This window comes from Cavia porcellus, unplaced genomic scaffold (assembly GCF_034190915.1).
Source record: "Cavia porcellus strain 051 isolate PalLab524CR breed Dunkin Hartley unplaced genomic scaffold, mCavPor4.1 scaffold_30, whole genome shotgun sequence".
Lineage (NCBI taxonomy): Eukaryota > Metazoa > Chordata > Mammalia > Rodentia > Caviidae > Cavia > Cavia porcellus.
The window spans coordinates 17,919,270-17,940,931 of NW_026947513.1; the positions used below are offsets into that span (position 1 = coordinate 17,919,270).

Here is a 21,662-nt window from a genome sequence, read left to right on the forward strand (position 1 = left end):
ATGGCAGTCTAACATTTGTTTAATGGAAAAATGAAAGAGTAAATGAATGAACAACTAAAAGTCCCTCTAATGTTTTCTAGAAATTGCTTTCTCTCATGGCAGATGAGTATTTAGGAAGAAAGGATAAACTAATACTTCAGCATGTCATGTTTAAGTCAGGTTTGAATAGTCACCCAGTGGAGACAAATGTCTGCAGGGTTTGTGTTACCTTAGAAAGCAGATAGATTGCTGGGCAGGGGTGGGAATACTTAAAATGCACAATTTCCTAATGATGACCAGGCAGAATTTTTTTTCTGGTTTTGATATTTAGCATGCATCAGGGTTTTTGTTACCTTATATCCAATTTACCTAATTCATCATTAAGTGATGCTGAAAGGATATTGTGATAAGGTTTTTGCTCTCTGGGTTTTGCATTCCTCAGGGGCAGTATTGGTGGATTTTTGTTTATTTTGTTTCCAGTGGCATTTAAAGAAGCAAGACAAAATAATCCATACAGAAACGTGAGTGTGTGTTTTTTTTTTTTCCTGTAAAAATCACTACTTCAAGTGATTTAATTTAAAGCCAAGGTCATTGCCTGCAGTCTGATCAGAACACACAGATAATCCTTGTCCTAGAAGATGAAATCACAACACTGATGATGTGGCACCATGAAACCACTTAAATTCTCAATGTAAGTCACCTATTTTCAAGAACACCATGGGGACCCAGACCTACAAGGCTACAGTTGTGGACTTGACTGGAGTCAGGCATCTTAACTTTGAAACCATTCCATCACCTGTACTTTTAGTCTGACCAGGCTACATTAAATGTGATGGTATGAGGGCAGAATTTTTAAGGACAATCAATTCAAGATTAATTGAGCATCCATTATAGTCTTGGCACTGGAATAAACACTGGGCAACTTTCTTATGGAATTTGCATTTTAGCATAGAACAGTCTAGAATGATGTTTTTCACTTTTTTCAGCTAAAATCAAATGCCTTTATGTAACCATATTCTACATCCTCAGGGTGCAGAGGTGAAAAGTTCTAACTCTTGTGTGAGAGATGCAAAGGGTGCCATGGGAACTGAGAACTGGAACAAGCATCTAGCCTAGAGGTATCCAGTATGCTTTTTGGAAGAGGACAAGACTGAGAAGTCAAGAGTCACCGAAATGGTAAAAAGGGCTTCTTAGAAAGGACAGAGCACAGACACAGTCCCAATAAAAATGCCCAGTGTGCAGATGTGAAGTATTTTTGTCCCAACACTTCTGCCTACCATTACTGCAGGGATTTTGCAGATGAGGTGGAGACACAGTGATGCCCAGGGCGGGAGGATGAAGCCCAGTAAGAGGATCAGGCAGGCGGGTGCCGGGCTCCCACTCTACCTCTGCCTGGTTTTCTAAACACTTTTCAGGTTTGTCACACCTTAGAGGTCTTTGGATTCCACAGTTACTGAGAATTTAAAACCGTGACCTCACTTCCCATGTTTTTCCAGGCGGTCACCCTGAAATATAGGAAAGGGCCATCATCATTACCACTTTATGGGTGAGGGCATGCCTCCTCAGAAGGAGTGGCATCACAGAGCCAAAGGGCAGCACAGAGATAAACACACCTTCCCTAGGACTTGAGGATATAAGGCAAATTCCTTAGCTTGTTAAACCTTTGTTTCCTCTTCTAGTAAATAGGCTTAAAAGTAACACTTATTAAGGTCATCATGAAGGTTACGTAATGCACATAAATAATGCACACAATGGTCTAAGATACTTAGCACTCAGCATTTATTAGTACCATTCCATTATGAATAACAGGCACTAAATCAGATTTTGTGGATATAAAATTAAGATACAGGACTAGCTAGAAAGAGTGAGAGATGTACCATGTGACCAGAGGACAGACTCAGGGTAAGCAGTTGTCCCAGATCTTACATGGTTCCATTTGAGGTTGGAGAACAGGCCAAAGCGGAATACATTAAGACTCTGATCTAGGAGGTAAAATTTCATTCACTATGAAAGGGTAAGCCAAGCTAAAGAGATGCAGTTGTATTAGTTCACTGCTGCATAACAAATTACTCCATTGCACAACAAGAGAAACCATCCAGAGTGAAGAGACAACCCACAATCTGGGAGAAAATGTTTGCCAGCTGTTCCTCAGATAAAGGGTTACTATCAAGAACATATATAGAACACAAAAAAATCAGTCCTCCCAGATTTAAAGACCAAATCCAAAACTGAGCATCTGAGATGAACACACTCTTCTCAGATAAAGTAGTACAAACAGCAAATAAATACATCAAAAAATGTTCAACAGCACTGGTCATTCAAGAGATGCAAATTAAAACAACACTGAGATTTCACCTCAACCCAGAAAGAATGGCTGTTATCAAGAAATCAACCAACAACAAGTGCTGGAGGATCTGTGGGGAAAAAGAAACCCTTCACTCTTTGTGGAAATGCAAACTGGTGCAACCACTGAAAATCAATGTGGAGACTCCTCAGAAAACTAGGGTTGGAGGTCCCATTTGACCCAGCTATTCCCTTTATGAATATCTTCCCAAAAGAATTAAAAACATCATACCACAGCAATATATATGCACTCTTGTTTATAGCCGTATAGTTTATAATAGTCAGATCTTGGAAACAACCTAAATGCCCATCTACTGAGGAATGGATAAAAAAGATGCGATATTTCTATGCCATGGAATACTACTCAGCCATAAAAAATGATAAACTGGGCACTTTTATAGGTAAATGGATGCACCTGGTGAACATACTTATTAGTGAAATAAATAAGACATGCGTGTGTAAACATATTGTTTCATTAGTGCGACAAGCTGAAATTTAAAAAATGTATGTGTGTATATGTTTGTAAAAAATAGTTAAGGTAGTTTAAAAAAAGAAAAAGAAGCATGATGGCCTCCTTTTTCATTCACATCGCCTGTTCAGAATCAAATTCAATTCCTCCATTCACTGAACACTTCTGTAAAATCTTCCTTTCCTTCTACACCTTGTCCCAGTCTTTTTGTCCCAGAGAGAATGATCTCAGCCAAAGCAACATCTCAGGTCACACCTGCCTTTATTTTGTTTTGTGCTTGTTTGTTTGTTGGGGGGCAATACTGGGGATCAAACTCATGACCTTGCATTTGTGTCACTGAGCTAAACCCCCGGCCCAACCTGCCTTTACTTTAACCCACTGTGAGCCATTTTGAGTTGATTTTTGAATGTCTTAAGAAATTTTTGATGTGCTATGTAAGGTTTGGGATTTTTGCATGTGGGTATCCAGTTGCTCCAGTATATTTATTGAAGGTACAATCCTTCTCCACTTAATTGCTTTTGCATCTTTGTCAGAAATCAATTGTCCGTTATGCAGGTATCTATTTTGGGACTTCGTATTGGTACCTTGGTGGTTTGTCTACCTTGATGGCAACGCCGTTTTGTCATGATTGGTTGTGGGATTGGGGACGGTTGAAACTCTAATTTTGTTCCTTTATCAAAGTTGTTTAGACCATTCTGAGTCTTTTTATTCCTACAGAAATATAAGCATCAAAATGTTACTTTTTATGAAAAATGTTGACATTTTGATAAGGGATTATGTTTTCTGATCTTTATTATTTTCTTCTATTTGTTTTTGGTTTTATTCTTTTATTTCTAGTTTATTAAGGAAAGATAGGAAATTTTGTTACTTTCTTCTTTTCTAATAAATGTACTTGGTGTTAAAACAAATTGCCCCAAAATTTAGCAGCATAAAACAACAACAGCTATTACTGTTGGTTTCTGTTGATTGGTGGAATCAAGGCACAACATAAAGGATGCTCTCGGGCAGAGTCTCTCAAAGGGTTTCCTCAAGGTGTTACCAGAGCGCGTCACTTTTAGGCTGCACCAGGGATAATGTGCTTTCGTGCTCATTCAGTACCTGCTGGACCTCTGATCTGACTCTACACTCGCTTGTGTGGTGGCTGCCACGCTTTGGTTGCCAATAACATGCATTTTTTTTTAATCCTGTAAATGTAGAGTCAGCCAGATTTTTCCATATGGCCCCATCTAGTAAATATTTTAGACTTTGTGAGCCATAAGGTGTGTCTGTTGCAACTATTCAACTCTGCTGTAGAGCTCGAAAGACATTACATAATGAATAGACACAGCTATGTTCCAATAAAATTTATTAGCAAAAGAAATGTGACTCGACCTGTAGGAAACCTAACTGATGCACTCCCTCCTGTTAATACATGTAGTCTGTCACTTGTGTGGCTGGCCAGCTGTGAGGCAGAAAGGATGGGCTCACGACAGCAGTGCCTTTTATAGCAGCGCAAGAAAAGAGAGGACCAGAAGCCCAGACCAGCAGCCCAGCAGCAGTGTAACGATAGCTCTGGTGACTGATTGTTAACCCTGCACCAATACAAAGTGTGTGACCCACAGATATCAGTTCTTAAAATCTTAAGGATGGGGGGCTGGGGATTTAGCTCAGCGGCATAAGCGCCTGCCTTGCAAGCAGGCAGTCGTGAGTTCAATCCCCGGTACCGATAAAAAATAAAAAGAAAAAAAAAAGTCTTAAGGATGCTTAAAGACTCAGGTTGTGCCATCCACACAAAAGAAACAGTGGGAATAATTCTCCCTGCCTCCCCCTGTGCAGGATTTTCCAGTTGCACAGGAATGCTTCCCTAGTATTTCCTCCTGCATTACATTTAAAGCACGCGTACAACTTGGTTTTTCTGGAGCACGTGTAAGAGGAGATTGAGATATCTCACAGGTTGAATAGTTCTGGATGACTATTGAGTTGTTTTTGAGGACTTTGGTCATAAATCAGTGACAAAACATGATTATATAAAATGAACATTTTAAATGTTCATGTACAAATTTTCAGTTTTGCACACTTACACAAAGGTGATAGAAGCCAAGCATGGTAGCTTACTTCTGTAATCCCAGCACGCAGGAAGCTGAGGCAGAAGGATCCTTGCAAGTTTGAGACCAGCCTGGGCTACAAAGTGAGCCCAAAGCCAACATGAACAGCATAGCAACCTGTCTCAAAAGGCAAAAAAAAAAAAAAGAAAGAAAGAAAAAGGTGATAGTATTTCCTATTCTCAAGGAAGAGTGTTAATTTATAGGGAAGAGCAGAAGATTTATTGCAGAGAATAGCAGAGTTGACCTACAAAGCTGTGTGATGAACACTGTCTTCTCCCAGTGCTGGCAGTGTGGCTCTGCGCATGCATTTTGGAGATACTTGTCAGGTCTCTACCTTTGAAGCCCTTCATAAAGGGGAGTCAAAGGTTAATTGAGCTCCTTTTTCCTGTGTCCCCTGTCTACCTCTGTCTTGATCAGCTTGACTGCATGCATTTGTCATAGTGAATGCTCCTTGGCATAAATGAAAAAGCTTAAAACTCTGAATCGTTGCTATACCATTTCCTAGGTACAGTGGTGTGTTAGTTATGGTTAAGCTTGTCAGAGCACTTTCTTTATCCATAGAATGGAACTAGTTATGATGATAAGGCCTGATCAAACATGGCGAATGTTTAAATATTTATTATAGTAGAAGACATTCTCCTCTAGATGCTCCCTGCCTTGCTTAAAACACACCCTGTCGTTGTTGCCACTTTCTGAAGCAGCTGTTCTGGAGTCCTTTTTAGTGAGCGCTTTATGAAGCATGATGAAAACTACAGGGAATGCCGCTGCTGAGTGTCATCTAACAGGCAGCCAGGCTCATAGCAACATTTGGGTGCAGCCTCTTACATCTTATTTACTAAATCTGCACTGTGTAACTTCTAGCTCTTCCCCAGTGTCAAAATGACCATGAATGGTAAATGTTCTGACTTCATTCGTGACATCAAGGCGGAGACAACAGCACATATAAAGACGCTCATGAACGAATACTTCAAGAACTGCTTCAGAAAGTGCCAAGTACATGGGACAAGTGCTCAAAGAAAGAGGGAGAATTTTGAAGGGAGTCAATAGCAATGTGGCTGTTACTGTAATTTTAAAATTTAAACATTGGCTAAAGTTTTTTATCACATTGCATGTTGGGAAGAAAATGACATAGCACGCATGAAGTGTTAAGCACACAGTGGATGATCAAGGGTCAGAAATCACCACGACCACCCTAGCAGTCACTACCACCACCACCACTACTATCCCCATCACCCCCTTCATCACCACCACCATCACCACCTGTACTACCACCATTCAGAGCCCCAAATTTTGGCTATGAAAATCTGCATGCATGGCGCCAGTGAACAGCACTGTGGCTGTAACCTCCCTGAGCACCCTAAAAGAACTGCCAGCATTCCAGTGACAGTGACTCAGTCTCTGAGTCCTGCCTCACTCAAGCTCCCACTCACCCTCATCTGCCCTGCAGATCATCATATGCAAAAAAGTTTGCATGTCTGAGTCAAATCTCTTACTGCCCTATATCTGTGAAAATTCAGACAAAATAAGGACATTAGAAAAGAGTATATCGAAAGGACATGTAGTACCTAAAGATTTACAGGATGTCACCTCCTGCTAAGACAGACACACTTGGTCGCCTCTCACTTGTGCTTGTGAAAAACTTGTGGGAAGCTTGTGCTTTCAGACTTAAGAGGAGTTCAAAATTGGCTTGGATTCTCTTCTGTTGTGCGGAGTTTTAAGCTACTTGGAAACTGAAAATAAAACTTTCTGCCTGCTATATTGCAGATTTTCCTGGCTCAAAGTTTTGGATTGTAGATCCAGTACTCCTGGACTGTGATGGAGGAGCTTAGCCCCTTGATTGGTCATTAACCACCTGGTCCTACAGGTCATCTTCACTTCATGTCAGAAGAAAATTATAAGAGGATGGAGGGCAAGGAAAATCAAAGTCATGTCACACATTAATAATATGTCGTGTTTATGGTCAGCACTGCAGACTTTGAACTTGAAAAATGCAAGGAAAGTGACTTTACCAGCAATGGAGAGTCCAAAAATGTTAAGCTCTGGAGAGGAATGATGACAGATCACTCCTTGAATAATCTGTAGCCATTTAAAATAATCATTATGAATATTATATATTCTCATGCAAAAAGCCACGTTACCAGGAACTTGATCCAAGGTCTGAATCTGGTACCTAGTAGTCTGGATGTATTTGTTCTCCTGCTATCAAGAGTATGAAGAAAGCCCATGAAATTGGAAACACAGGTTTGTAAACAATGTAGCCAAATTGTGCCCTTTCCTCCCAGGTACTCCACTTTACAGAAAAAGTGGAACAAAAGTTCACAAATACACAGATGTAGATTTAGTCAGGGCTGGACCCAGACTCTTCCTCTGTGCCAGGGCTGCAGTCAGGGGAAGTTTCTGTTCTTAGCATCAAAAGCTGGAAAAACAGTTTATCTTTTTCTAAAAATTCTAAAATCCATTTAAAACTATACAAAACAGTAGGGCAGGAAGTAGTTAATATCGTGTAAAATTATAATGTAGGTGGATGTAAAGTATACTATAGGAAAAACTGAACACAACCCAAAGTTAGATAGTTATGATTATAGCTGAACTGTTTCCTTCTCTTTTCCTAACCTTTGTGTGCTTGTATGTATATGTACATGCATGTAACTATACCTATCTTACACATACGCTGTATATCAGTTATATTTTATATGTGTACAAATACATACACAATATTTATAATACTTTTTTTTTTTTGGTACCTGGGATTGAACTCACGACGTTGCACTTGCCAGGCAGGCACTTATGCCTCTGGCCCCCTATAGTACATAATTTTTAACAAAAAGATCTCAAAGAGACTTGGAAAATATGGGAAACATTTATAAGCCAAACAAATGCAAACAGAAGCAAAGTTTTTATACCGTAATAAAAAGACTTAGAATTTGGCATTTACCGAGGGCGAAACCGTAAACTTCATCACTAGATGAACAAATTTCGTGCCACATATTACAGAATAGAGTTTTATTTTGGTAACTGGGATCGTTCTTTTTTCTGTAGTGATTCTACATATAAATCATGATTTGGTTCCCTTGGTTTTAAACGATAGACCTCTTTGATCATGACTTTGCACAATGAAAAGATATTTCCTTGTGTGAAGTGGTGGTTAACTTCTCATAACCTCGGACAACAAAGGCCCCTGTGTGAGGAACAGGAATTCCTTTTGGAACAGAGAATCGGCCCCCAACTGAACCGTATCCAAGGAAGATGGTGCAAAGCTTGCAAAGCTTGTTCAGAGAAAGGATGCCTGCCTGCAGTCTTTTCTTTCTATTCAGATACTGGCCCCGCTTGGGGGTGGGGGAGGGGAAAGCCATCAAAGGAAAACAAAAAACAAACCTGAAAGCATTGACCAGTTACAAGGAAAAGTGGAGTCTTACAGCCACAGTCCATGCCAACTCAGGCTTATCGAATTGAGAGTTTAACCCATTTGGAGAGAACTGGTTTGGAAGTCAGAAAAGAGAGTGGAGATTGTCCACTTGGAGCATAAACTTGGGATGGAAAATCCCTTGAATGTGGACTGGCATAGTCTGGCTCAGTTCACCACTGTCTTGCCCAGCAACGAGGCCAACATGATGCCAGCACTTATTATCCCCGGCTGCAGGCACTTAGTGTGGCATTCCAGGCCTTTCCCATACCCAGCAGCCCGTCCTTGTGGCTTTACCTCCCACCAGGCTGCTTTCCCCCCACCTGCCGCTCACCCTCCAATTGCCGTCCCCACATCCTGTGACTCCTCCTGGACCTGGACGGAGGATTTATGGGCCTTGGTAAATGTTAGTGTCCTTTACTGTCACCCTTCTTTGAACAGAAATTCCCTTTTTTGTTATAGGCATTTTAGTACTTGAGCAGTGATAGATCCTCTAGTAAAAGCTAGAAATTAGGGTAATGATAAGAAGAAACATCAAGAGATAAGGAGCTCCTGCCCTTGGAACTTATGCATTACATGCTGGACATGAACAAGAATGGCAGCTTCTGCATCTACCACCTGCCTACCCGGGTTCACCTCTGATGTATACACCACATGAAGGAAGAAAGGCACAGAGAGGTTGAGAGGTTTGTCTGAGGCTACACAACTCATGAGTAGTAAAGGTCAGATGCAAACTCAGAATTTTCTTGCTCAAGAGCTCACCCCTTCTTGCACTAAGCAAAAATGCATTTTTGAAGATTTGTAGGTTTCGGATAACCAGCAGCATTTACCCTGATCAAACGGTATCACAAGTAAAAAATACCCTCCTTTTGCTTAGCTCCAGCAATGGCTTCTCCTGGAAGCTAATGGGCTAACAAGGTAGAAATTCCATTCCATGTATAGATAACTTAGCTAGTTAAATATCAAGCTCTGCAAGACTGTTTATTAATTTGACCATGGAATGCGATGCCTCCAAAGGTTTAATGTTGTACTGGGATATGCTGCAAAAGAATACACTACAAAAATCACTGTCTCAGAACTTCTAGACCAGGCCATCCAACAGAGCTCTCAGCAATGAGGAACATGTGACACCATGGTTCAGTACAGTGACACCAGCTACACTTGACTTCTGAGCACTTGTAATACAGCTGGCTAGTGTCATGGAGGAAGTGCACTTTGAATTTTATTTACTTCTGAATAATTTAAGTTTAGATAGCCACATGCGCCTAGCAGTTATCCTATTGGACTAAGTAGCTCTAAAGTATTCTGAAAGGTTGACAGTAAGGCAAAGGCCTGGTATCTCTATCACAATACTAGGTCGTATTTATTTAAGTTTTGTCCATCTCAGTAGACTATAAATTTGATGTCTTGTTAGTTCATCCCACAATGATCATCTATTAGCACATGACCTGGCCCAGAGCAGTAGCTGTTTAATAATAATTGCAAGTTAAATAACTGGATATGTTGGCTTTTTCAGAGGCATGGTTACTGCTTGCAGTCATCTAGTTTACTCTTTCTCATGACTTTGCTTTTATGACCAGTCTCCTCACCTATGAGCACGTTTTTTCTTTCTCACATTATTTTTTTTAAGTGGAGTATTTTAGTATTTGCTACTCTCTAAAGGAAGATTTCTAGACATTTCTTGATAATTTTTTCCAGTTTTAGGCATTGTTTTACTCTAGAATCGAAGATGATTCAACTGCTACCTCCTGCCCCCACCCATAAGCAATGGTCCCATTCCCCTTAAACTGCCATTGGCTAATTTTGTTTAGATGCACATTTATTGTAACTATGTAAATATTGTTCACAACTAAAGGAGGTGTAATAAATTCTATTTCCTTTTCTATACAGTTTTTTTCTGGGGGATAACAAATAGCTCAATTTTCATTTATAATTACCACTGATTCAACCCCTAATTCCTTCCCTATTATATAAATCTCTCTTTGGAACACTAGTTTTTCTAAATTTGGGACACTTTAGTCTGTGTCTTTCTGTTTTCTCTTGTCTGGGTTTCTCACTGAGGATCCCTCTCCCTCTCCTCCCCTTCCCTCTATCTCTGTCTCTGTCTCTATCTCTATCTGTCTGTTTCTGTCACTGGATATCAAGTCAAATCCAAGGCCTTATGGATGCTAGGTTTAATGGTTGATACATTGTATCAGCTTGAGAAGTTTAAAAGTTTAAGGGACTCAGCAAGGAGCCAGAGTCCTCACTTTGTAAATATCCTGAGCCTGTACAAAGGGAGAGCATGGAGATGGTGTGAGGGCTATACTCATCCCAGGCTGGTAGCCTGCTTGTAATATAGGGGAAGAAAAGAGGCTTGTTTCTCCCCTTTGGCTCTTGCTGCTTTTGCTGTCATCTGCTGCTTTGAAGTGCTGCCCTTGTGCCATAACACCCTGCCTTGGAACCAACTGATTATGGGCTGAAAACTCCACAAACTGCGAGCTAAATAAACGTTTCCTTCCTTGACTTTGCAGGTATTTTGCCCAAGCAATGAGAGGAAAGTAACCAGGATACTAGGCAAGTGCTCTGAACTTCGCTCCAGCCCAATTTCTTCTCTTCAAAAGTTGTCCTGAGTGTTTTTACTTTCTCTAATGTAAATGAGCTATCCCTTCTATTAAGTGCTACATAACATTGTTCTGGTCAGCAAGGCATCACCTATATGATGGTGATCCCAAAAGATTATAATAGAACTAGAAAATTATTGTCACCTAATGAGGTCATAGCCATCAAACATTAGTTGGTAGTTTGGCCAGGTTTAAAATTTGTGTGTGTGTGTGTGTGTGTGTGTGTGTGTGTGTGTGTGTGTGTGTGTTTTTAACAAATCTAAAGCCATTCTGATCCCAAATCTTTATATTTGATCTTATTTTTTTTCTGGAGACCCGTGGAATCTTCATTTTTTTCCCAGTTCTGAAAGATGTTAATGACATGTCTTGGTGTTCTCTGTTTTTATCCATCGACTTGGGTAGCTCTCTCTTTTCACTCATATCCTTCAATTATATGAAATTTCCTCCAATTATTTTATCAATGAATCCTCTATTTTGTGTGTTATCTTTCTAAAACTAATTATTCAGTTTTCTATGTCTTTATTACTTTTGCTAAAAAAACAAGACCTTATCAGCTTTTTCTTCCAGATTCTTTACTGAGATATGCTTTTTTTTTATATATTTTAATTTCCAAGAGCTTTTCTGCTGTAATTTTCTTTTTCTTTAAAAAAAATAGCTTTCACTTCTTTTCAGATGCAAATGACAGGAAGAGATCATTGTTTGTTGTTTTGCTCTGGTTGGTTGGTTGGTTTCAGTCTATCCTAAAGTCAGAGACTTTGCTCAGAAATCTGGGGGAGATCTTGAGGGTGGCTCTCCCTGTTCCCAGAACAGGGCAAACTGAAAGCTCCCCTCCGCATCCCCTTCACTCAGCCCCCCAGTTTTAGGGTGGAACCGCCACCCTCCACTCTTAATCCTCTACTGTGTTTCAAATGCAGAAATCCTATTTTATGTCTTCAGACACAAAACCTATGTTCTTCATCTGAGAGGGACAGTGAAACCATATGAGACCAGGAATGCAGAAGGATGTAGGAGCCCAACTTCTGAGACATATTCTAGATTATCTCTTTTTTTCTTTTTCTGAGACAGGGTCTCACTGTCTTATTGTGTGGTACAGACTGGCCTTGAATTTACTGTTAGCCGAGGCTGATCTGGAACTTGCGGTGATCCTTTTGCCTCAGTCTTCCAAGAGGTGTACCACCGTGCCAAACGTACCCCCCTTTTACTTTCTCAAGCGTTTAAGGATTTCACCATCTAACAAGGGCTAATCTTCATTTTTGCTAGGTCAGTTACTTCACACCATGCCCTTTCTACTTTTACCTTCTTTCTTGCTGTCCCTGTGGATTTATGACTTTCTAAATTGGACAGTGATTGGATATTATTCCACGACCACATTTCTGTTGTCAACTTCCCTTCCACTGTTTCAACTGAATGCTGACTTGGGATCTGGTATGTCAGATACATAGTTATCCTACCAGCTCTGCCCTGTATGGAGCTGCCATTCTCCCCGTCACTCAGCCTCCTAAATAACTACAATGACCCTTTTTTTATTCACATGATTCTATTCTTTCATGGAGATCTGACCTTTTTTATACTGTAAGTTCAGAGTCTATTTGTGGAAGTCCTACTTTTTGAAGAAACAAAGAGATACTTTCACTGGATTCAAGGAGCTTCCTTTTTAGTAGCAAGAAGAAAAACGGTCGAACAAATGTTGATGATGACGATGCTGCTGCTGAGGGTAGTGATAAGTAAATCGTACACAACATCAAGAATGTACATCATGCCAGCCACTATGGCCAATACTTTATCACGGTTTTTCATTTACTCCCAGCTACTTGCTGAAAAAGACACTGTTATCATTGCTTTATGCAAAAGGAAGCAATGTGAAAGGCAACGTATCTTTTCTAAGCCACCACATAGAGTAAAGGCATGAACCAAAATACTAAGAGTAACCAGGAGCAGCAGAAATCATTACTAACTAGAAAACCAAAAGAATCATAAGAAAATGATTTTCCAGGGCTGGGGGCGTGGCTCAGTGGCAAAGTGCTTGCTAGCATGTGTGAGGCCCTGAATTTAATCCCAACACTGCAAACAACAAAATTTTCTAGATTTGTGCTTTCCTGTGGATTCCCCTCACCACCAACATATATCAGGCTTTTTTTTCTCATTACTGCACCAAATGGTCAACTCTTTGAAAGGCTTTTTGTACTCATCTCTTAATTCTCTCAACTTTCAACTAGCAGCTGACAGTTTCTAGCATGTCTCTTTCATCCTGTCGTTTGCACATTCAGTTTTCTGGGCCTACTTTCAATGGCCCCAATAACCTGACCATACGTGCCATATTGATTTTGTCACCGCAAAACCCACAACATGGGTCTCCTCACTGTCTTTTGCACGTGTCTTCTTTCTTGTTCGGTTTGAATGAGCACTGCCCCCTCTAATTTCTATGTGCTTTCATGGCCTTATTTTTTCATAAAGCCTTTCTTGGTAGCTTAGTCACACTGGGAGAAGTGCTTCTCTCAAACTCCTCAGACGTTTAGTGCTGCTGGCTGTGCGAGGAATCAGGTCCTCACCATGTAAAAGCCAATTCACTGTCAGTGTCAGCTTGACCAATACGCAAAGTAGGCAGGCTTATTTCCATGTGTGGAAATGTGCTTCCAAAGCACCAACAGTGTGTACTCAAAATATTTCCACTTTTAAAGGCTTATCTTGCAGAAAATCATTCTGGGAAAAATCAGAATTTCCTTGAAGCGTCATATGTGATGGCTATTACTGTTATGTTCATACATGATCATTATAGTGCATGGAGCTCATGACGTCCTTTTCTGGACATTCTTAGTTTCATGATAGAAGGTTCTTGGACAAATTGAACACATTTTGCTCTACTTTGTATAATCTGTGTAGATACGCTTAATATAAGATTTTTAAAGAAAATTTGTGCATCATATTTTCCAAAGATGAACTATAGTATAGTATTAAATGCCATATTACATCAAATACTAGATATCATTGATTATAGTGTTTACTATTATCTTATGTGTCAGGAAGATAGAAAATCTGCCAATTTAACACTGATTTGGCAGTGATTACAATGTGGATTCCAATTCCAAAGATCTTAAAAGTGAAAGTAGTGTTGCATTATCTGTTAAATTGTGGGCATCATTAAATTATAATCTAATTCATTGGTGCTAGGCATCTTAAAATTGTCCGTAATAATCCACATTTTGAAAAGACATGCACTGTGCCATCTACCTGCCAGTCACCATATCAGAAGACACGGTGTATAAACAGTGAGATAACCGTGGCCCCATGCCACCATGAAAGGGACATAAAATGTTATATAAATAAATTATGATAATCCAAAACAGAAAATGAACAGAGCTCTCCAAAAGCTTAAAGGTTTCATAGAAAATGTCTAGAGTGATTACATTTAGTTTGGCTTGGGGAGTTTTTAAATGATTCCTTGAAAAGCTGTGTGTGAAACAGGTTTTGAAAGCTAAGTGGAACTGTGAATTATTTGCAGGCATGCCACCTGGAAAAACAGTGGGCCCAGAGGCCTAGAAACAGGAGAGCATTGGTGGGCTTTTTAAGAGCAGCAAAAACTTCAGATTGGCTGAAAACAGAATTAGCATTTCAGGGGTCCTCTAGGCAAACCCTCTGTGCCTGTTGGGGAAGGCCTTGAATACTCAGCTGAGGACCTCAGAGACTTGTCAGCCATACAGCACCGCTTACAGCTTCCACCAAAGAAGCAGCTGGATGAGACCTATTTTTGTAAGGCTGCCTCCATCTCAAGTTTTGAATATTAGTGTAAATGTTCTGCTTTAAGGGGAGGCACATCTGTAACTCCAAATGGCCACCTCCAATCCTATGAAGCACTTATCACTGGCTGCTTCACCACTTACCTCCCAACCACATGGCAGGGAAGGAACATGGTCTGTTTCCCTTTTATACTCTCAGCTTTAGCACCCTGTTCAGCTCTCAAAACTCTTCACTACATGTGGAGACAGACGTCTAAGACTGGCTTCTAACCGTTGGGTACTTTAATCAAGGCAGTAACAAAGATTACGTGAAGTTACCAATTCTGAGCTAGGAGAACAGCAACGCCTCCTTTTTTGTCTCAGCTGAAGCCTTAGGTGACCTTGGATAAGTCGCTAACATTGGGTCCTCTGTGTCTTCCTCTTTGAAGCTGTAGGCCTGCTGAAGCAGACTGCTGAGGTCTTGCTAGAAGTGCTGCATCACTGATAGGCAAAATAGGGTCTGATGCCAAAGAGACAAAAGGGTGGCCATCGAGGTCCACTTCAGATTTGTTGTACAGGGATACAGTATAATGAAAGGACAAGAAGCGTCCTCCTGTAAGAACTGCTTCTCTCCTTTGCTCAGCATTCATTCCCCAGGGCTGGTTCCTCCTCTCAGAAACCTTTTCATGCTCCTTCCATTTCTTTTGCCCAGAACCTGCGGGCCCTTCATGCAGGTGTCCAACCCCTGGATGACCCCCTGGAGGGTTCTGTCTTCTTCCCTCTTCTTCTGCCTTTAAGTAAGTCTCCATCTATCTTGGTCTCCTCACTGCTTTGCTCTTTGAACACCAAGAATCCAGAACCACCAGGCTGCCACTGCACTCTGTGGTGCTCCATACAGCGTCCCATTTACTGCCACTTCCTGGTTCCTAGAGCAGAACTTGTCATAGAGTAATTCAGAGTCATTTGTTGGCAAAATAAGTAATAATCCACCCATTCCTGCCTCTCTGTCACAATCCCTGCTCTGCCTGAAAGGCTCCTGGCCATGATGAGTTTCCCTCTGCCCCTGTCCTCTCATCTCTCCACTGATAAGCTCCAAATGAGCTCAAAATGCTCATCCTGCAATCTTTCAGACCTGAACCTCCTTAGGATTATTGGGTTTTCCCCCCTTTAGGGTATTATTTGTAGCCTGCATAATATTTTAATTATTTGTGAGCTCTTCTTACTCCCTTTCCAACTAGATACTTGGCTCCATCTGCACATGAATTTGGCCTTCTCATGTCTTGATTATCAATTAATATATGAAATGAAATTGGGTTCTGTGATAAAAATTAAGAATACAATAGAAGCATGTGATATTTGAGCAGCATTTTAGAATTTAAGGAATTATTAAACAAAAAAATGATAAGTGAAAAAAGATGTGTCTGACAAGGATCTGCAACTGGGGCCAGGGATTTAGGTCAGCAGCATAAGCACCTGCCTGGCAAGCACAGGGTCATGAGTTTGGTCCCCTGTACCCCTATGCAACTGACACATCTTCAGGGATGTGACCATTCCAATATTGGGTGGTAAATTTGAGGCCATGTTCATTATCTAAATATCCAATAAAGCATTTCTTGAGGGGAAAAAAGTTGTGTTTATGTAAAATATTCTAATAATTACCAAGAAATTGTTAAAAATCTGAACACTCGGAGCTGGGGATTTAGCTCATAAGCACCTGCCTTGCAAGCAGGCGGTCATGAGTTCAATCCCCGGTACCGATAAAAAGAAAAAAGAAAAAAGAAATCTGAACACTCAATTTATCCTAGATGCTACACGTTTTCAATTTAAGCAAAGGTATTTTCCAAGTGATATATTTCTCATTGGAAATTTACATTTATTTATTGAATGCTTGATATGTCCTCATGTAGCAAATTCCTTAATTTTTCTTTTACTTATAGTTGAAGCTATACCCATCGGAGAAGAGGCACATTGTCATGTAGTATTTATTAATTTATCAGTGCTATTTACAACTATAGGATTAGAGTATCTTAGTTTCAGGCTGTTGTTACAAAAATGCTATCGATACTTTCTTTTGATTGTTTGGCTGGATGGTTGCTTTTTGTGGTAACTAGAGATTGAACCCTAGGTCTTCCCGCTGAGCTACAACCAGAGTCCTTTTTTTTTTTCTTTTTTCGAGACAGACTTACTGAGTTGCTATATAGAGCAGGCTGGACTCAAGCTTGCAATCCTTTTGCCTCAGCTCCCATGTGTGCTGGAGTTAAACTCACGTGCCACCATGCCCAGCTTTGTGGATGGTTTATTAACTACAGAATACATTTCTCACAGTTCCAGATACTGGAAAGTCCAAGATCAAGGCACTAGCAAATTTGTTTTCTGAAGAGAGCTGCATCCTAGGTGGGCATCTTTTCCCTCATTTTATCTAAGGGCCGAGGGATCTTTCTGGACTCTCTTGTGAAAAGGCATCAATCCCATTCATGGACCATCATGATTTAATCATCTCCCAAAGGTTCCACCTTCCAATGCCGTCACATTGAGAATTAAGTCTCAACACAGGCGTTTTAAAGAGAGACACACATTCAGATCATAATAGGGAGCTTTGGGTTATTGAATAATTCCAACATGTGATAACAGCTTACACACTGTGCCATTTAAATCTCATTACAATCTTATTTTATAAATGGATAACTAAAACATTGGTTAATTGTTAATTGATTGCTAAGTGTCAAGCGCTGGGCTGCCAAATAAGGCCTAACAAGCTTCAAACCTCTTGCCTGCCGCAACTCGCTAGTTATGGGCTGGGAACTCCATCTCCTGTATCAGCCCAAAGCCATACAAAATAACGCCATCTTCCCGCACCGTGGTGATGTGACCTGGTTGTGAGAAGGAAGTGACATGCAGGCCTCAAGTCTCACCATTTTGTTGTTGCAGGAAGAGAACTTGAACTCCTAGAGAAACCTAATGGACAATCTCCTCAACCGGTAAGCTATTTTCTTTTTCTATGCTTCACAGAAAAAGTCTATTCTTTGCACTTTCCACTTTTTATTAAATTTCCTATCCATTTGCGATACAGTTTTTAATCATCTAAATCATTTGAGCTGGTGGACAGAGTACTTCCCAAAGTATTTCCCCAAATCCCAAAGATTCACCCAGGTTTACATAGACTTCTGTGCTTTTCTTTCTACCTTTGTTGTTTGGGGAGATGAGCCTAAAGCCCATACCCAGGCATGGCCTGTCCACATCTTCATGCTGAAGGCTTTAGGCGGGCTGTCCCTTCAAGCATTTGGGGAGTTTCAGAGTATAGACTATGCCACCCAGAAGAGTGGCTTTCATCTTAGGAGCTGCAGAACCAGCCTCCTCCAGAAACTTTTAGAAATACTGTGTCTTTGTTACATTTCTCATTGCTGAGACAAAATATACCCAAAATTAAAGGAGGCGTGGTTCTTTTAGCTCACAGTTTGTAGAGGTTTTAGTCCGTTACTGGCTGGCTCCAAGACAGGGTGGCATGGCAGACAGGCATTGCCGAGGAGAAATAGTTCATAGTGGACAGCATGTAGCAAACAACAAGAAAACCACAGCTCCTGCCATCCCTTTATATCATCAAGGCTGCTTAAGGGGGGTGGCACCCAAACCCTAAATTCGACACCAGCATTGCACCATGAATCAGTTCTAGCATCACACACTCTAGATCCAGCCTGTGAAAAAGCACCAACTATGACTACATGAGGCTTTGTGGGAGACCACGAGACATCTAGACACGAGCCATAACATGCAGTTTTTCTGTTTCCATCCCAGACCTACTTACTTTGAAGCTGGGGGATGATGTCCAGCCCCCCAATGTAGTCTCAAGCATAGGAATCAGGCCATGGAATTACAGACTCTTCTTCCATTTATTTCTCTCTAGTTCTCCCCAACACCGTCATCATTCCCATCTTGTGCATACTTCACCCAGTGGGTTTAGCCCTCCCCAAACCTGTTTGTCTCTCAAAGCCAGTGGGCACAATGCCCTTGTGATCTCCAGATCCCCCAGCTGACTCCTTTGTGCGGTGCCTCAGTTCCTTTGGGTGCTCAGTGCCATCTTCCTATTCTGCCCTTTCCTCTACTTGTCACTATGCTTTGGGCACTTCCCAGCTACTGTGTATTATTCAGTATCGAAGGCTCAAGCCTTCTTGACTTCCTGCACTGAGTCATTCTCAGCTACATTTCCGTCTCCTTCCATAGCTACATCCTAACCCATGGTAGTAACTGCAAACTGTACTTACTGGCATGATACAGGACATCATCTCTCCATGTTCCAAGTTTCTCATGTACAAAGGTGCCACATTACTGGCTCTGGTTTTTTCCGCCCTTCTTTCTTACCTCATTAGGATCTTTGGCCCTCAAACTCACATTAAACAATGAGTTAAATAAACTAAGAGATGCTAAGAAGCTGTGATAAAAGGGGTTGAAACTGAGGTCAGAGGCAGAGGAAATAGTCTATGAAAAGTCCTTGATTTTTTTTTTTTTTTTTTTGCAGAGAGATGCTTTTATTTTCTATATTGATATTTTTAATGCAAATTAGGGAGGTCCTTAATATAATTGTCTACTCTGTCCTGGAAAGACACTTTTAAGATTTTAAAGAAGACAGGTCTGGCTGAGACTAGAAATGAGATGACATGCTAGAGGGTTATGTATGCCAGTACTTTGGCTTATAAGATTCTTACAAGTTCTAAGTGAGTTACTGCAGTCAATACACACAATTCATTATGCTTATGTTCTATAAAATTGTCCAAACAATGAGCTAGTGCATATGGAACCGTTGTTCCAAGCGAATAGAGGCACAGGTTCCTTTGAGTCTCCCATCACAACATTTTCATCAACTAATCAATAGATAGCCTCGTTTTATGTGTGTTTCTGTCTCAGGCACCTTGTTTAAAAATACTTTGGTGATTCACTAACACAGTGAGTTCAGAGGTAGCAGCACCATATGGCACACCTGAAGGAAAGTATGTAACACACGGATTTCTTCTGCACGGCACATCACAGCCTTCCCACACTTAGGACCTCCAGAGAGCACTTTAGCACCAGGCTTAGGACCTTTCAAAGAGTGAAACCACCGGAAGGAAGGAAAGAAGGAAAGAAGGAAGGAAGGAGGGAAGAAAGGAAGGCAGGCAGGCAGGCAGGCAGGCAAGAGAGAGAGAGGGAGAGGGAGAAGGAAGGAAAGAAGAATGAAAGAAAAAGAGGAAGAAAGGAGGGAAGGAAGGAAGGGAAAGAAAAAAAGAAGAGAGGAAATAAGGGGAAAAGAACGAGGGAGAGAAATACAAAATAAACAAAAGAATGGCATTAAATAGCTCACAAAAAGAGTATCAAAGCTCAAACACAGAGGCAGACAATCAGTTACCTTCTTTGATCTAAGGTCGAAACACACACATCAAGTGACCCAGTTTTTGCCACTCTTTGTGCACCCAAAATGACCACACATGCACTGCGGGTACTGATCTGGGGTTACTAAGAAATTTAATCAACTGAGCGAATTCACAAATACAGAATCTACAATTAATGAAGGTCAATTGCATGTGTAATTCAGTCTCGGATTATAAGAAGCTCTGTGTAAGTTTGCTATTTGTATCATCATCATCTTCATCTTCGTTATTATGTGTTGCTAAATATCCTGGGGGCATTAGACACCTCTGAAAAGTTTCAGAGAGGAAGTGACAGTGATTCAGGTTTGTGGCCTGAAAAGATCCTGTGACTTCTGTGTGGCAAATATCTTGAAAGGGGACACAAATGGATGAGGTGACAAAATATTGCAGTAATCACAGTGAGGAGACAATGATGTCTCAGGACAGGACCCTGGCAGTGCACACGGAAGGAAAGAGAGGCTTAGGAGACACTGCTAGAGGTAGGATTCGTACCCCTGCTCTGACTTGCCGCTCGTATGGACTCTGGAAGTCCTCAGTAGCACCAGCTGTCAACCTGCACCCAAAAGCATCACAAGATGACCTTGAGGTGCCTTGTCCTCGGTAGATGAAGCTTCCTGTATTACTGTATGGAGCACATTGGCTTTTGAGAGCCAATATGTGGGGCTTTTGCACATCAAGCGCATCCTTCAGCTCCAGACACCAGCTGAGTGTCCTGTCACTTCATTCGGTTGTGACTGTGGCTGCCTGGAGTCAGTTGTCATCAGATGCTGTGACGTAAGGAGTCAGTCACACAAGACTTCTGCACTTCGGATGGCTTCTGGACAGGGTAGAACTTTACATCTTCCTGATGCGTGACGTGTATGTGCGTTAGTCTAATTATAAATGGTCTTAGTTCACCATGATAATGTTAAAACTGTGTTATGGGAATTCACTTTTAAATGTTCCTCCATAAGAATTTTATAGAAGATCTGTAAATTTACAGAAGGTTTACAGCAAAGTTGAAAGATGGAGGAGTATTCCTATACATGCTTCAGTGGACTTCCTATAATGTTAACATCTTTCATAACTTGCTCCATTCATCAAAACTAAGAAATTAATTTTAGCACTGTCCTTTGAAGACCTTCTCACTGTGGCCCCTTTCTAGAATTCTGTCCAGGGCAGGACATCTCAATGAACTGTTGAGCCTCTCTGTTCAGGCTTCTTCAGTCTCTTTTTCTCAGTCTCTTGTGACCTTGGCCCATTTGTTGAGCATTGCTCAGGTGTTTGGTAGAACATGATTATTTTGTGCTTAGGTAATGAGATGACTCAGACTGGGGCCCTAGACAGCTCAGGATGGGGACTGTCACCAGAAAGGCCATGACCTCTGCTGCATGGGTGTGAAGGTATTGGGTGCAACTCTATAACCTCGTAAACTTTCCAGTGTGCTAGATGCCAAGTTGGTGACTGCACCACTGGGGGAGGGTAAAGTACCCCAACCCCACAAGAAAAAAGCTCCTGCTCTTGACCTTTTTGGACTTTACCATATATATTTCATCATCTAAGTGTTCATCCTTATTTTTTATGACACAACAAATCAATAGAGGTAAACAAAGTATTCTCTGAGTTCTGTGAGTCCAAGGCAGTAGTTACCTTGGAAATCCCAAAGATGTTCCTATGACTAACATAATTC

General features: G+C 40.9%; 1 protein-coding gene across 4 annotated transcripts in view; it reads left to right on the plus strand.

The window, feature by feature from the left end:
• The window catches only part of CUNH4orf19 (chromosome unknown C4orf19 homolog), a 97,222-nt gene that overhangs the window by 42,879 nt on the left and 32,681 nt on the right, over positions 1-21,662 (plus strand). For all 4 annotated transcript variants that reach the window (XM_003471533.5, XM_063240733.1, XM_063240732.1 and 1 more), the window contains exon 2: positions 17,523-17,572. The gene's annotated coding sequence lies outside the window, so the exon portion shown is untranslated. The remainder of the gene's footprint in view (positions 1-17,522; positions 17,573-21,662) is intronic.